General features: G+C 39.7%; 1 protein-coding gene across 4 annotated transcripts in view; it reads right to left on the bottom strand.

The window, feature by feature from the left end:
• NRG3 (neuregulin 3) overlaps nucleotides 1-14315 on the bottom strand; it is a 1067761-nt gene that overhangs the window by 890282 nt on the left and 163164 nt on the right. The gene's annotated exons all lie outside the window — the stretch shown is intronic.

The following is a 14315-nucleotide window of genomic DNA, read 5'->3' as shown; positions in this document are numbered from 1 at the left end:
CTTGACCTATCAGCAGAGGCTGAGACTGTGGCTCATTCTTTCTTTCTTGACTTCCTTGACCCTAGACTCCCTGGTTTTTTTACTCTGGCCACTCTCCGCATTCTCTTCTGCTGGTTCTACCCCACCTCCCCAAACTTTAATTGGTGGATTCTGACATGGCTCAATGTTGTTCCTTATAGACACCTCCACTCTCCCCTGGCCCCACTGAGTACCAGATTCATATTCCTAACTGCCTGCTTGTCATTTCAACTTTGTTTTCTAACCATCATGCCAAATCAATTCCTGGTACACTCCACCAACACCTAACTGAGATTCCCCCCACAGCAGAGGTTTTCAACCTTTTTCATCGCATGGCACACATAAACTAATTACCAGAAATCTGTGGCAAACCAAAAAATATATGATAATTTTTGCCAATCTGACAAAAAAAAATAGGTTTAATTTTGATTCAGTCACACTGGATGGCTATTGTTGTGTTGGCTGTTTTCTTTTCTTTTTTTTTTTTTAATTGATAATCTAAGGGAAAAAAGGTCAGTGCCCCTGACTAAATAGTCAGGTATTGCATGTTTTAAAAATTCTTGTGGCACATCGTGTGCAATGGTTCACGGGTTGAAAATCGCTGCCCTTTTTCAATTAATGAAAAATCTATTCTGCCAATTAGTCTTTCAGAAGTCATCCTTGACTCCTTCCTCCACACCTCATGACTGATCCATCAACAAATCCTGTTGGTTTCACTCTCAAAATATGCCAAGAATCCAACCACTACTCAATACCTCTGGTCTACGCTGCCATCATTTCTCACCTCAATTATAGAAAAAGCTTTCTAATCATCTCCCTGCTTCTGTCCTCACTGCACCACAGCCAATTTTCAGCACAGCCATTAGAATAATCCCTTAAAAACTTAAACCTAATGATTTCACTCCTCAGCTAAAACCCTCTGCCTTCCCTGTATCTTGGAAAAGCCCAAGTCCTCAGTCCCTCCTCAGGCCCTGTGTGACCAGGCCCTGTTACTTCTCTGACTTCATATCCCACCATCCTCTCCTTTGCCTACTTTGCTCCCATTAGCCATCTCCTTGCTTCTTAAACACACCTGGCAAGATATCACCGCACGGCCTCTGCATTTGCCATTCCATTGCTTCAAATGTTTCCCTTTAGATTCCATGTGGGTCACACTCTCACCTCATTCAAATAACTGCTCTGGTATCTCTTTTTTACTGAGGTCTCTTCATACAACCCACTCAAAATTGCACATCCAGTACCCCCTTACCTTCTCCCTGACTTTATTCATCAGCATAATGTATACATCCTTCTAATAAAGTGTTTATTTTACTGTTACTTCATTGTTATTAGTTTCCTCCAACAAGATATACACTCCAAGAGGGCAAGTATTTGGGTGTGTTTTGATCAGTTACCTGTCCTTTAAAAAATCATGCTCCCTTTAAAGTACAGAGATGTTCCTAGGATGGAGGTTACTAGTACATTTCCCAACCCCTGTTGCATCCAAGTGATGTCATTTGACAACTTCTCAACAGTGAAATACCAGTGAAAGTAATGTGTGTCCCTCCTGAGTCAGTGGGTTAAAGGAGGGATTATGTCTGCCCTTATCTCTCAGGAGGTTGCTGGAGATGCGCAAAACTTGGGGATCTCCATCAGCCTGATCTCCATCAGTTGCAGAAATCTGGTCCCTCCAACTCTCCACTCCCCAACCCAACATTCACTCTCCTGTCATTAAGACACATTTTATTAGGGCTTTATATGAGTGAAAACTAAAATTTTACTAAAATTTAATAAATAATGTTAATGCCTGAGTCTCCCAATTCTTGAACCACTGAAATGCTCAAGAAAAAAATTGTTGAATAAATGAAGAAATGGAAGAAAAGAAATGTTAACAATGTAAATAAACCTCAAAACATTTGATTAATTAGTGAATAAAAGAATGAATTCTGTTGAATGAATGAATTTACTGTTAGTGAATTCCTTGCTATTAGTTTCCTTGTTTCATATTTTCTTATGTTGTTGCAATGCTTTCCTATAATGTAGACCCATATTTTCTTTAAGGAAACTTTTTCTTATGTTTACTCGGAATTCTTCTTTCATAAATACTTTGCATTGCTGTTTTTCACCTTCAGCTAAATTGCATTAAACAATGTTGTTCCATCCTGTTTATATTTTTCAAATATTTATATATCATTATCATGAGTTCCACTTACTATTGAGTTCCACTTACACATTATTGGTTTCTTGTTAAAGGAGCTTCCTATCCTCTTAATCATGGTTTTCTCTTACTTTGAAGTATCTTTGTCTACACCTTCATCCTTAAAATACATCAGGAACAAATCTGAAATAGGCAGTAGCTACTGAGAACGATGTGGCCAAACATCCATATGGCTTTAGTCCTTGAGATCCCAGATGAAATCAGCAACTGTGTGAGCACCTGAGGCACAGAAATGATGGCACATTCCCTCTGAATTCCCAGCAACTAGTGCAGTTTTTAGAATGTGGTGAGCTGCCAATGCATGTCTCATGCGTGAACAATAAATGAAATGCTATATTATGAAATTAATCTGACCCCATGGATTACTGGTCCCTTTCTCTGAAAATGAATTCCGTTTGCAGACAGCTTAAAAAGGAGTCCTGATGTTGGTGAAGTTGCTATATTTTCAGAAAAAATCAAGGGAGAGTTTTGGTGTCTCGGCCATCGGCCAACGAACCCTCCATGATCATGAAGACGACAGATGCTTCTGTTTTCGTTGCTGTAACCCTAAACCAACTAAATACTTATCATCCTCAGGATTGCAGTTGCCTAACTTGAACATTACTCATGAGGAGAACAATGACAGTTCTGCCTGTCATGCATTTCTAGAAAATGAGGAATTACTACCTTACAAAAAACCTAAGTGCAATATTTGGCTCCCGGCAGTAGCCCAATATTTTACACATGCCAGTGCTCTGACCCACTTTAAGATGGATGAGGAAGAAATTTGCTAAGGGGATTTATAATGTTTTAAAGGATCATTGAATCTCCTAAGTAAAAGGAGTGCATTTTTTCCAATACAATAGTCACAGACTTAATAAGGATCATTTCCTTAAAGGCAAACTTTCATTATGCATGCCAAAGATTTTGTGAAATCCATTTGCACAATCTCCTGCAGACACTTCTTTCCCAGAAAATGACTGAGATTCAGCCATTTCTCTTTCCCCCTTACATAGACCTCTACCCTGAGACCTAGAGGAGAATGTTAAATTACTAACGAACTGTATTACCTACATGAAAATGAATCTGACTTTTAATCCTCTCTTTAATAAGTAAGCTAAGTTCAATAGCAAAACTATCTACGGGATTCAAATTTACCACATCAACCTCAGAAACAGCCCACTGCAACTATGTCTTGGTTACAAACTAATGTTTTACAATTTTAGGTTTTATTATTTCAAAAATTTCCCAGCCTGTGAAAAGATGCATGATTCAAAGAAAGGCACTCTTTAATGAACTAATATGATTCAAAATAAAGTGGTATATATACAGTCATTAAGGGCAAATAATGAAACTCACAAAGGCAATGAACAAATTATGTAGAAACTGAAGTGGGTGAAGTAAAGATGCAGTTGATAAATTCCCATATAATTCAGTGGAAAAAGACAAATAATCTATAATAATAAAAGCATAATATGCTAATTAGACCAGATGTCCTTCCTTCCAGACAAAGCCGCAGTGGGAGGGAGCCCAGTCGGAGGCAGCAGAGGCCCCCGGCAACGGCCACAGCAGGCAGGGGACAGGGCCAAGGCCCTCTCACGAATTCTGTGCATTGGGCCTCTAGTTGATATATAAGAAGCTTAACATTTGAAGACTTATAATATACTTATCATTGAATCCGAATAAGAAAGAACAAAATTAATGAAATGATAATCACAGAAATTATAGAAGAAAACTCTTCAGAGCTGAAAAATGGGTTAAAAGACCTTATTCAACACTACACAGACAGGTATCATTAACCACTGAAAAAGTTGTGCTAGGTGAAATAAATCATGTCATCTATGAAAAGCTTGCCTTAGATAACACATATATATGAGAATAATTACATTCAAAACCATTTATTGTACCTTAATGGAATAGTAACACAGCAACAGCAACATTTATTAGGCACTTGCCTTGTTTCAGGTTCTCTGCTAAGAGTATATGTAATAACTTGCCCGGCTGGCATGACTCAGAAGTTGAGCATTGACCCATGAACCAGGAGGTCAAAGTTTGATTCCCAGTTAGGGCACATGCCCGGGTTGCAGGCTCCATCTCCAGTGTGGGGCGTTCATGAGGCAGCTAATCAATGATTCTCTATCATCATTGATGTCTCTATTTCTCTCACACTCCCCCTTCCTCTCTGAAATCAATAAAAATGCATTAAAAAAAGAGTATTTGTAATAACTTAATCAATCATCCCCTTCATGAAGTGTGTGTAGTAATTATCCTCACAAAAAGTAAGAAGCAGAGGCAGTTTCCAAACATAGGCAATCTTCTTTTCTATGTTCTTAACCGCTCTGCTCTACTGTTATCGTTCACCCTTATACTACAACATTTAACTTAACATATATGTTTCCTGAATAGTAATCAAGATCATAGTGTAAAGGCTCTTGAGAATACCAAAAACACTGCAAAATCTATGATCTTGGATTTCAAAAGATTGTAGTCATAAAACTACAGTAATCAAGATAGTGTGGCACCTCACTGGCCAGATGAGGTGGCTCAGTGGGTTGGAGTGCCATCCCACACACCAAAATGTTGCAGGTTCGATTCCCAGAGTATAAACCTATGTTGCAGGTTTAGTCCCTGTGCAGGGTGCATATGGAAGCAACCGACTGATGTTTCTCTCTCACACTGATGTTTCTCTCTCTCCCTCCTTGCTCTTTCTAAAAATCAATTCTAAGCCTGACCGGTTTAGCTCAGTGGATAGAGAGTCAGCCTGTGGACTGAGAGGTCCCGGGTTCTACTCCGGACAAGGGCATGTACTTTGGTTGTGGGCACATCCCCAGTGGGGAGTGTGCAGGAGGCAACTGATCTATGTTTCTCTCTCATCGATGTTTCTATCTCTCTATCCCTCTCTCTTCCTCTCTGTAAAAATCAATAAAATAATATATAAAAATAAATAAATAAAATCAATTTTAAGAAAAGATGGTGTTGCATTGATGAAAGCATAGAAAACTAGATCAATGAGCAAAATAGAGAGTCCAGAAATAGACCCATATAAATGTAGTCAACTGACCTATGACAGAGGAGCACAGACAGCACAGTGGAGAATATAAATGGTGCTGAAACACCTGGACATCCACATGCAAAAAATGAAAAACATGAATTTAGATACATACCATATACCCTTCACAAAACGTAATGCAAACTGGATCACAGACCTCAATGTCTCTACCACTGATGCCTGTGATCCAGTTTGAATTAATAAAAGCCTAAGCGACCATTATGACGAAATGACCAGAAAACCGGAGGACCGGTGGGTAGCTATGACATGCACTGACCACCAAGAGGCAAACACTCAATGCAGGAGCTGCCCCCTGGTGGTCAGTGCGCTCCCACAGCCAACCTCCCTTAGCTGGCCAACCTCCCGCAGCTCCTCCCCCTGGCTGGCAGGCCCTGATTGCCAGCTAGACCACTCCAATCGCCAGCCAGGCTGAGTGACCCCACCCGTGCATGATTTCATGCACTGAGCCTCTAGTATGAGATAACATAAGAGAAAATATAAACGACCGTAGGTCTGACAATGGCATCCTAGTTGGACACCAAAGGCCTGATTCATGAAAGAAATAACTGATAAGCTGGACTTCATTAAAATAAAAAAGTCCTTTCTGTGAAAGACACGTTCAAAAGAATGAAGACAGGCCACAGGCTGGGAGGAAATAAATGCACAAGAAATATCTGTTAAAGAATTGTTATCCAAAATATACAAAGAAATCTTAAAACTCAACAAGAATAATAAAAAAAAAAACAACATTTTTTGAAATGCCAAACACCTTAACAGTCACCTCCCCAACAAAGACACACAAATGGCAGATACATATCTGGAAAAATGCTACACGTCACACGTCATCAGGAAAGTGCAAATTAAAACAGCAATGAGATATGACACCCACAATAAAATGGCCAAAATCTGAACATGACCAACAGCAAACACTAGTGAGGATGTGGAGCCACAGAAACTCTCATTCATTGCTGGTATGATTGCAAGATATTTTGGCATTTTTTAACAAAATTAAACACGCTCTTAGCATATTATCCAGCAACAGCAATAGTCTTTGATATTTACTTAAAGGAGTTGAAAACTTATGTCTACCCAAAAACCTGCATACAGAGGTTTATAGTAGTCTTTATGAGAGCCAAAACTAGGAAGCAACCAAGATGTCCTATAGTAGGTGAATGAATACATAAACAGTGGTGCATTCAGACAACAGAATGTATTCAGTGCTAAAAAGAAATGTGCTTCCAGGTCTTAGCTATTGTGCATAATGCTGCTATGAACACAGGGGTGCATACATTCTTTCTGGTGTTCCAGGATTCTTAAGATAGATTCCTGGAAGTGGGATCACTGGGTCAAATGGCAGTTCCATATTTAAATTTTTGAAGAAAGTCTCTGTTTTCCATAATGGCTGCACCAGTCTGCACTCCCACCAGCAGTGTACTAGGGTTCCCTTTTCTCCACATCTTTGCCAGCACTTGTTGCTTGTTGAGTTGTTGATGGTAGCCATTATGGAAACAGCCCAAGTACCCATCAGTAGATGAGTAGATAAAAAAGCTGTAGCACTGCCCAGCAGGTATGGCTCAGTGATTGAGCATCGGCCTATGAACCAGGAGGTCACGGTACGATTGTGATCAGGGCACATACCCGGGCTATGGGCTTGATCCCCAGTGGGGAGTGTGCAGGAGGCAGCCTATCAATGTTTCTCTCTCATCATTGATGTTTCTCTCTCTCTCTCTCTTTCTCTTCTTCTCTCTCTCTCCCTCCCCCCTCCCTTCTTCTCTGAAATCTATAAAAAGATATTTTTAAAAATAAATAAATAAGCTGTGGTACATTTATACCATGGAATACTATGCAGCAGTAAAAAGGAAGGATCTCTTACTCTTTGAGATAGCATGGAGGGACCTGGAGAGTGTTATGCTAAGTAAAATAAGCCCATTGGAGAAAGACAAGTATCACATGATCCCACTCATATGTGGAATCTAATGAACAAAATAAACCAATTAACAAGATAGAACCAGAGACATAGAAGCATGGAATACACTGTGGAATATCAGAGAGAAGGCAGAGATGGGTGTGTAGGTGGGAAGAAATCAATCAAAGAACTTGTATGCATTTATGCATAACCCATGGACACAGACAATAAGATGGTGAAGGCCTGTGGTGAGGAATGGGGTGGGCTAGAAGGGATCAATGGGGAAAAAGGGGGACATATGTAATACTTTCAACAATATATATTTTTAAAAGAGAAATGGGCTATCAAGCCATGGAAAGATATGGAGAGAAGTTAAATTTATATTGCTAAGTGGAAGAAGCCAGTCTGGAAAGACTGCTTACTGTATGATTCCAATTATACAACATTCCGGAAAATGCAAAACTATGGAGGCCATAAAATAATCAGTCATTGCCAGGGTCTAGGGGAGGAATAAGTAGGCAAAGAAGTAAAGATGTTTAGGACAGTGAAACTACTCTGTATGATACTATAATGGTAAATACATGTCATTATACATTTGTCCAAACCCATAGAATGTACAACACCAAGAGTGAACCCTAATGGCAACTATGAACTTTGATTGATAATAATATATCAAAGCAGGTTCATCAACTGCAACAGTGTACCACTCTGGTGGGGGGTGTTGATAATGAGGGAAGCTATGCATGTGTGGGGGTGGAGGTATATGGGATATCTCTGTATCTCACTCTTATTCTTTCTTGTGAAAAAACACACAAAGTTGTTTTAAAAGATAGAGAGATTCTAATCCACTAAGGGTGAAGATACATACATACCTACTTTTTAAGTGCAGTTCAGAGCCAGATCTAAGGACCAATAAAGGCAGGAAGTTTGGGTTGAGTTGTGGAGAGTCTGAAGCATTTTATGGAGTGATAACAAAGTTTTTAAAATATAGGTTAAGGGCTCCAAAGAATGAAAAGAATTCTGAGAAGAAATTTAAAAAGGATTCCAGGTGGGTATCGAAGTATAAATATTATGGAAACAGGAAGAGGTTGGTAAAGAGAACAAACTTTCAGTTATAATAGGAGGCGGTTGGATAATCTAATTTATACACTGCAGAGCTGAAATTTGCTATGAGAGGAGAACTGAAATGCTCTCACCAAATAGGAAAAAGAAATGTAAACTTGAGGTGACGGGTATGTTCATTAACTAGATGAGAGAAATGCGTTCACAATGTATACTTATATCAAATCATCACATTTAAATATCTTACAATTTTATCTGTCAATTGCATATCAGTAAAGATGAAAAAAAGTATAAATACTGGTGTAAAGTGGCAAAGAACCTATTAATGGAAGGACAAGGAGTCCAACCTGTGGGGAGAATGTTTGTAGAAGGTTACAGTACAGATCAGCAGGGGAGGGTGGACATCACCTTGGTCTGGTGAAGAAGTTGACCTCACTTTAACCTTCATTCCCAAGTAGGGGAACCTCAGACAGTTGGGTAAACATATTCATGTAACTGTGGAGAAGATCATTTAGACTTAATAATGGTGACCCTTTATTAAAAATAAGCAGAAAGAAAACCAAACAGATCAGTTGACACAAACACTATTTTTGTAGTTACTTCAAAATTGGATTGCTCATTTTTTTTTTCATTCTTCATGCAAAACATAATTAAAAGGTACTGAGTCAATTTGTGGTGAAAACCATCCTTTGTAAAGAAAATACTGAGTCCATGTTTACTAACATTAAGTTAGAAATAACACCCCTGATCTGAAAAGTGTCAATAGCCAGTTCTGAGACTATGGGTGAGCACCCTCGGTGATGCCGGGCCGGTGCTGGGCGCTTTGGGATATCTGAGGGTCAGGTAGGAGCACTAATGCATGTGGAGTGCTAGTCTCCTAGAATTGCAGATTATTGGTACATGAGGGTGATGGAAAACTTGGTCATTTCAAAGTGAAAGTCCATGGGGACCCCAAGCCGGGGAGTGATTTGCCTCAAACAATGTAGTGGTGGACTCAGAGCTAGTCCTCAGACTCCCCGGGTCCCGTCCCACTGCTCTTTTCTCCACTCTAATTGAATAATGCCTTTTCTGATTGAGTGACCTCTTAAAATTTAATATCCTTTCATCTGTAGCTTCTGAAATAGAAAGCTAAAAATCAATTACTATCTATAGTTTTCTGGTAGTAAAACTTATATCTGTATTAAAATAGCTAAGGATGAATGGCAATAGATAAATATCAATTTGAAGAATTCTGGGTATATGGCTTTATCCACTTTACTTCTACTAAATGCCCCCGAAAGTGACCACAGCCTACCATCGCCCCACTGTTTCTATAAAACCACAGAAGAAAAATATAAATTTCCTCCAAAGTTTAAGAACCATGATTTGTATTTGACAGAGCAGGATGGAGACAGCGGGTAGGCAGGCGATAGCCAGGACAAAAAGGCACGAGTGGAAGGAGGGCAAGCAGAGTCAGAGTGACAGGAAGAAGGGCATCGACAGTCAGAGAGGAATCAGGAGGGAGGGAGGAGAGGCAGCGATGAGAGGTGATCAGTCTTGGTGTTTAAAATGACAGCTAGTTGGCAGCCTGCGACAGTCACCAAGAGCAAGTAGGAAGTTCTGCACACACTCCCAACACCCTGCACCCTGCAGGCCAACAGCACCAGTCTCATCATACTAAGCTAGCTAAGAAAGAGCAAAGGGAAGGCCACACATTATAAGCATGGTCATCTGGGCAGCTTCACCAGGAAGCTGCAACTTCACACTCCCCTGGGAACCACTGGTTCATTCCCTGAAGATCACTGCAGGGAGGATTCCAACAAGGGCAAGATGAGCACATGTGAAGTCAGGGTGACAGAGGAAAGGCACTTACCTGCCAGCCTAACCTGGGGAAAGTATAATTGGCTGGTAGTGGAGCAGCGCAAGCCCGTGAGGAATTGGAAGGTTAAAATCCCCAGACAAAAAGTTCTCTCTCTCTCTCTCTCTCTCTCTCTCTCTCTCTCTCTCTCTCTTTCTCCCTCTCCCTCTCTTCTTGCTTGCTCTTGCTCTCCTGTTTCTCATTTGCTCTGTGACCTGCACTCATCCATGCTCTAGCCTGCCATGTGGCCTTAGCAGCTGCATGGTCCATGGCCATGCAGACCCCACACCCAATGGACAGCAGCAGTGAGCACAGCTAAGCTGGCCGGATGCTGGACCGAACTGGGCTTTATTATGGAGCGGAGGCTCTGGGCAGTGGCTTTGGCCTGAGCCCTGCTGAAGACAAAGCTGACGTTTTCCATGGTGAGATGGAGGGAGATGGGGCCTTGGAGGGGAATTCCCTTAATCCTACATCATCAATAAAGCTTCCCGTGATACCTCCTCCTCCCGTGGGGGCCTCAGGAAATTATTTTCCCCACCGCACCCCAAGAGCTCCACTTCCAACGGTAATAGGTAGGGACACACAGGGCACCCCACCAATGACAGTACCAATGAGAACTTTAACAACCAGCCAGCCAGCCAGCCAGCCGGCAATATTTGTTGAGGATATACTTTGTGTTGTTGTTTATAATAAAATGATTAACAGGGTAACTTCAGAGAGCAGTATATGAATAACATTTAAGGTGCAGGATGAGACTGTGATGCTGAGTGAATAGGGAAAGCCTCTCTCAGGTGGCAATATTGTGTCTATGAACAGGTGCGAATGTTCTAGAGCCTGAACTTCGAGTGCAGCAAGGGCAGTGTTCCCCCTGGGACGCGGCTCTGGTGGCCATCCTGGCGTATCTGCTCAGAGCCGGAATCCCTGAGAAAACAACTGGAGAGAAACACTGTGTGCTGCTGATGAGCATGTGGGATGGAGAGATCATAGAAAAATAAGAAAATATTCCATTCTACAAGTTATCATTTCTGCAAACAGAGCACTACGGGTGCAGTAGGGGGGAAGTACAGATTCCTAGGGCGATGGTTATTGAAATGTTAATTTTATGAATTTTATGAAATCAGAATATCAGGTAGCCAGATGGTCAAAGGAGGAAACTTTGTCTGAAACCAGCAGGGTCACACTAGATAAATGTCATCTTGGTGCTTTGAACGGGTCTGTGGGCTAATTAGATCTATCTCCTACTCAGATACTGCTCTGAGATGGCAATGAAACCAGCATCCAAACGGATGCAGAGAGGGGTCATGGACTCTCCACAGACCCTAGATCTTGGGAAACACATGGCCTGGAATTGGGATTTTCTCACTGCGACTGGAATACTCATAAAATCTCCCATAAAATCTAGTAACTCGGGGAAAAGAGGAAAAGAAGAAACAGTATAAAGGCTCTGTGGAATAGTGGAGTTTGGAAATAATTTTCAATAGTGACTAAAAGGAAATTTTGGGAAGCTTTTTGGCAGCTCCCTTGTCATAAAAAATGGATGCAATAAGGAGCTATTTAAGAAAACTATAATGGCAACGGCAGAAAAAAAATGAGACTCATTGGAAAAATTAAGCAACAGAAATTATCTAGTACAAAATCTAACTGATGTGGAGAACACACTCAAGCCATCAAAAAAAGCATAGAATGAAAATAATAAAGGTTCCTCCATGATTGGTGTTGAAGGCAGATAACAGAAATCAAAACCTAAGGATTACAGACTTTGCTAAGGAATAAAGCAGAAATCTTCTAACAGCGGCAGTAATCACAGCCTTACTTGGAGAAGCACACTAACCTGGGAAAAGACCCGAGCAGAGCATGGAGAGCAGTCCCTACACTGTGGGCAAAATCAATGAAAAAACAAGTTCTTATCCTAATTTTTAATTTATAATTACATTTCAAATCTTAGACAGTCAAAATATCACAGTAAAACAGAACAACTACCTGAATACGCACCAGCTATGCTTTATTTCATGTGTGAAGGTTACAGGATATTCTTAAATGTACACAAATTATATAAAGATACACTCTACCCAAAGGGAAAATTAATTAAAAGTAAGGATTTAAGGAATGAGTTAATGTGATTAAAAGAATTCTATATTTTACTCTCAGAGACCGAAATAGTTTTAAACACAGAAAATATTTATCACTAATAAGGACCTTATGAAATGATAAAACCACAAGAATAGGGAAAAGAGACAACTTAAGTAGCTTTTAAATTTTTTTTCTTAAGTTTATTATTCTGAACTGAGTAATATTTGATTGAGGCAAGGAAGAAGACACACTTAAAAATAAATAAACTACCCTCTCAGAAATTTACGCTTGTTTGTCTTACTTGTGTTCTTCTCCCTGAGGTATTATCAATACAATGTGGATATTTAGAGAAGAAGTACCACACAACACCTGAATTAAGCACTGAAAGAGTCATTAACATTTTCTGGCAAGCCACTGTCCTCACTTAAAGTTCATCATTCTGGGTTTGACAAGCTCAAAGTCCTAATGTTGTTTTAATGACACCATTTATTTCCCAAGGACCAATGACGGTGCCACAGGTTCTCATACATTTTAAATGAGAAAGCAGGAAACTTCCACATATCTAACCATCACTGTAGCAGAATTCAAATAATACTAGAATTTCAGGTCCTTTTAGGGGGAAAAAAAAATCTCTAAAAAAAATTTTTTTACAAACATTACTATTATGTATCAGTTTGCATTCAACTATATAATTGTTATTCAAAATTATTTCAGTCCTTAATTTTATTCAAGATATTTTGACCTAACATTCATTTTCTCTTGATATTAAAAACAAATAAAAACTTAATGACAAAAATATCACAAGAAATGTCCAGCACATAAAGCTCAAATGGCCTAATAAAATAGCTGTTGAAAAATTGGGGACATTTGTATTAGAAAACAGAAGGTTAAATCTCCCACACATTACTGATGCTAATGAATTCCAACCACAATGGACTTTCCTGTGAGGAAAGCCCAAGCTTCCATTGATCATTGAAAATGTAGCCTTTGTTTATAAGTGCACACACTTTGTCTCCCACATAAGTCCATTAAATTTAAGAGTTTGAGTAGCAAACAGTGGGGGAAATACCATATGATGAACACCAAAGTATTTGCAATTTGTTTTTACAGTTCAGATGAGAAATTGATCAGCATCCCTGAATACAACATTTAAAATATGTAATTTTCTCAAGACGTTTTAGACATTTTTCATTTAATCCTCTGACCTCTGAAACTATAGTTGAAAATCTAGTTTCTGCATTGATATTTGTGAAGATTAAAGCTAGAAAAATTAAAACTACTTCCCAACCCAACTTTAAGAGCCACCAGTGGAAAAGAACGCAAGAGCAACAAATATCACATCCAAGTTTAAATGTTCAATAAAGTAAACATACTTGGATTTTAAAAAAGTATCTATTTCTAATTTTATCGTATTCAAAATTAGCATATTTCCCCAAATTATCTCTGCGTTTATTTCAGTTGGGCAAAAATCTTTCTGAAATTCTACCTTCCACTTGTGCCTGGTAGACCACATTAACACAGTATCTCAAAGTAAACTCCCCCTGGGCTCAAAGTACATGGATTCAAGGCCCAGTTGTGATACTGTGTGGTTTGATCAAGTCAATTCACTTCTCTACACCTCAGTTTTTTTTAACTGTAAAATAAAAAGATTGGACTCACTCACCTCCAACTTTCAATGTTGGGAGGATCACTATGTCATCTAATGAAATGCCTGCATCTGAATCTGGCAGAAGCCAGTCATTCTGTTACATGGAAAAACACAACAAGACCAACACACCCAGACTTTGTCATATGCTCAGCTGTCGTCCAAGGGCCACTTTGAGACTTATCAGCTACCCACAGATATTCTCAGGAATGCTGTTCCCCACCAAAGCAAAAATAACCTCTGCTCACGAAGGAAAGAATGTGTTTTGGAGTAACCTACAAATGAGAGAAAGCATTCACTCTTACTTACAAATAGTTCCCAAAAGAGGTTTTAACCAGTGTGCACACCATTATGTTCGGAGCTAGATCCAGGGAAATGAGGCAGATTGACAGGTAAAGCTGAGAGAAAGGCCTGGCATTGGAAGAAAGTATAACATTGGCCCTTTCCCCCTGGGAGAAAGCGTGCCCACCCTGCACTTCAGCACACAGTAGTATCTAAAATAGATGGGGGGTTAACCTATAAAAGGATGAAGTTAATGAGGTTTACACAGAT

The sequence above is a fragment of the Myotis yumanensis genome, unplaced genomic scaffold (genome assembly GCF_028538775.1).
Source record: "Myotis yumanensis isolate MYYU_CA2020_CCGP unplaced genomic scaffold, mMyoYum1.0.hap1 SCAF_13, whole genome shotgun sequence".
In the NCBI taxonomy this organism is placed as follows: Eukaryota; Metazoa; Chordata; class Mammalia; order Chiroptera; family Vespertilionidae; genus Myotis; species Myotis yumanensis.
The sequence above is the reverse complement of the archived record's forward strand: the minus strand, read 5'-3'. Positions and strand labels throughout refer to the sequence as shown.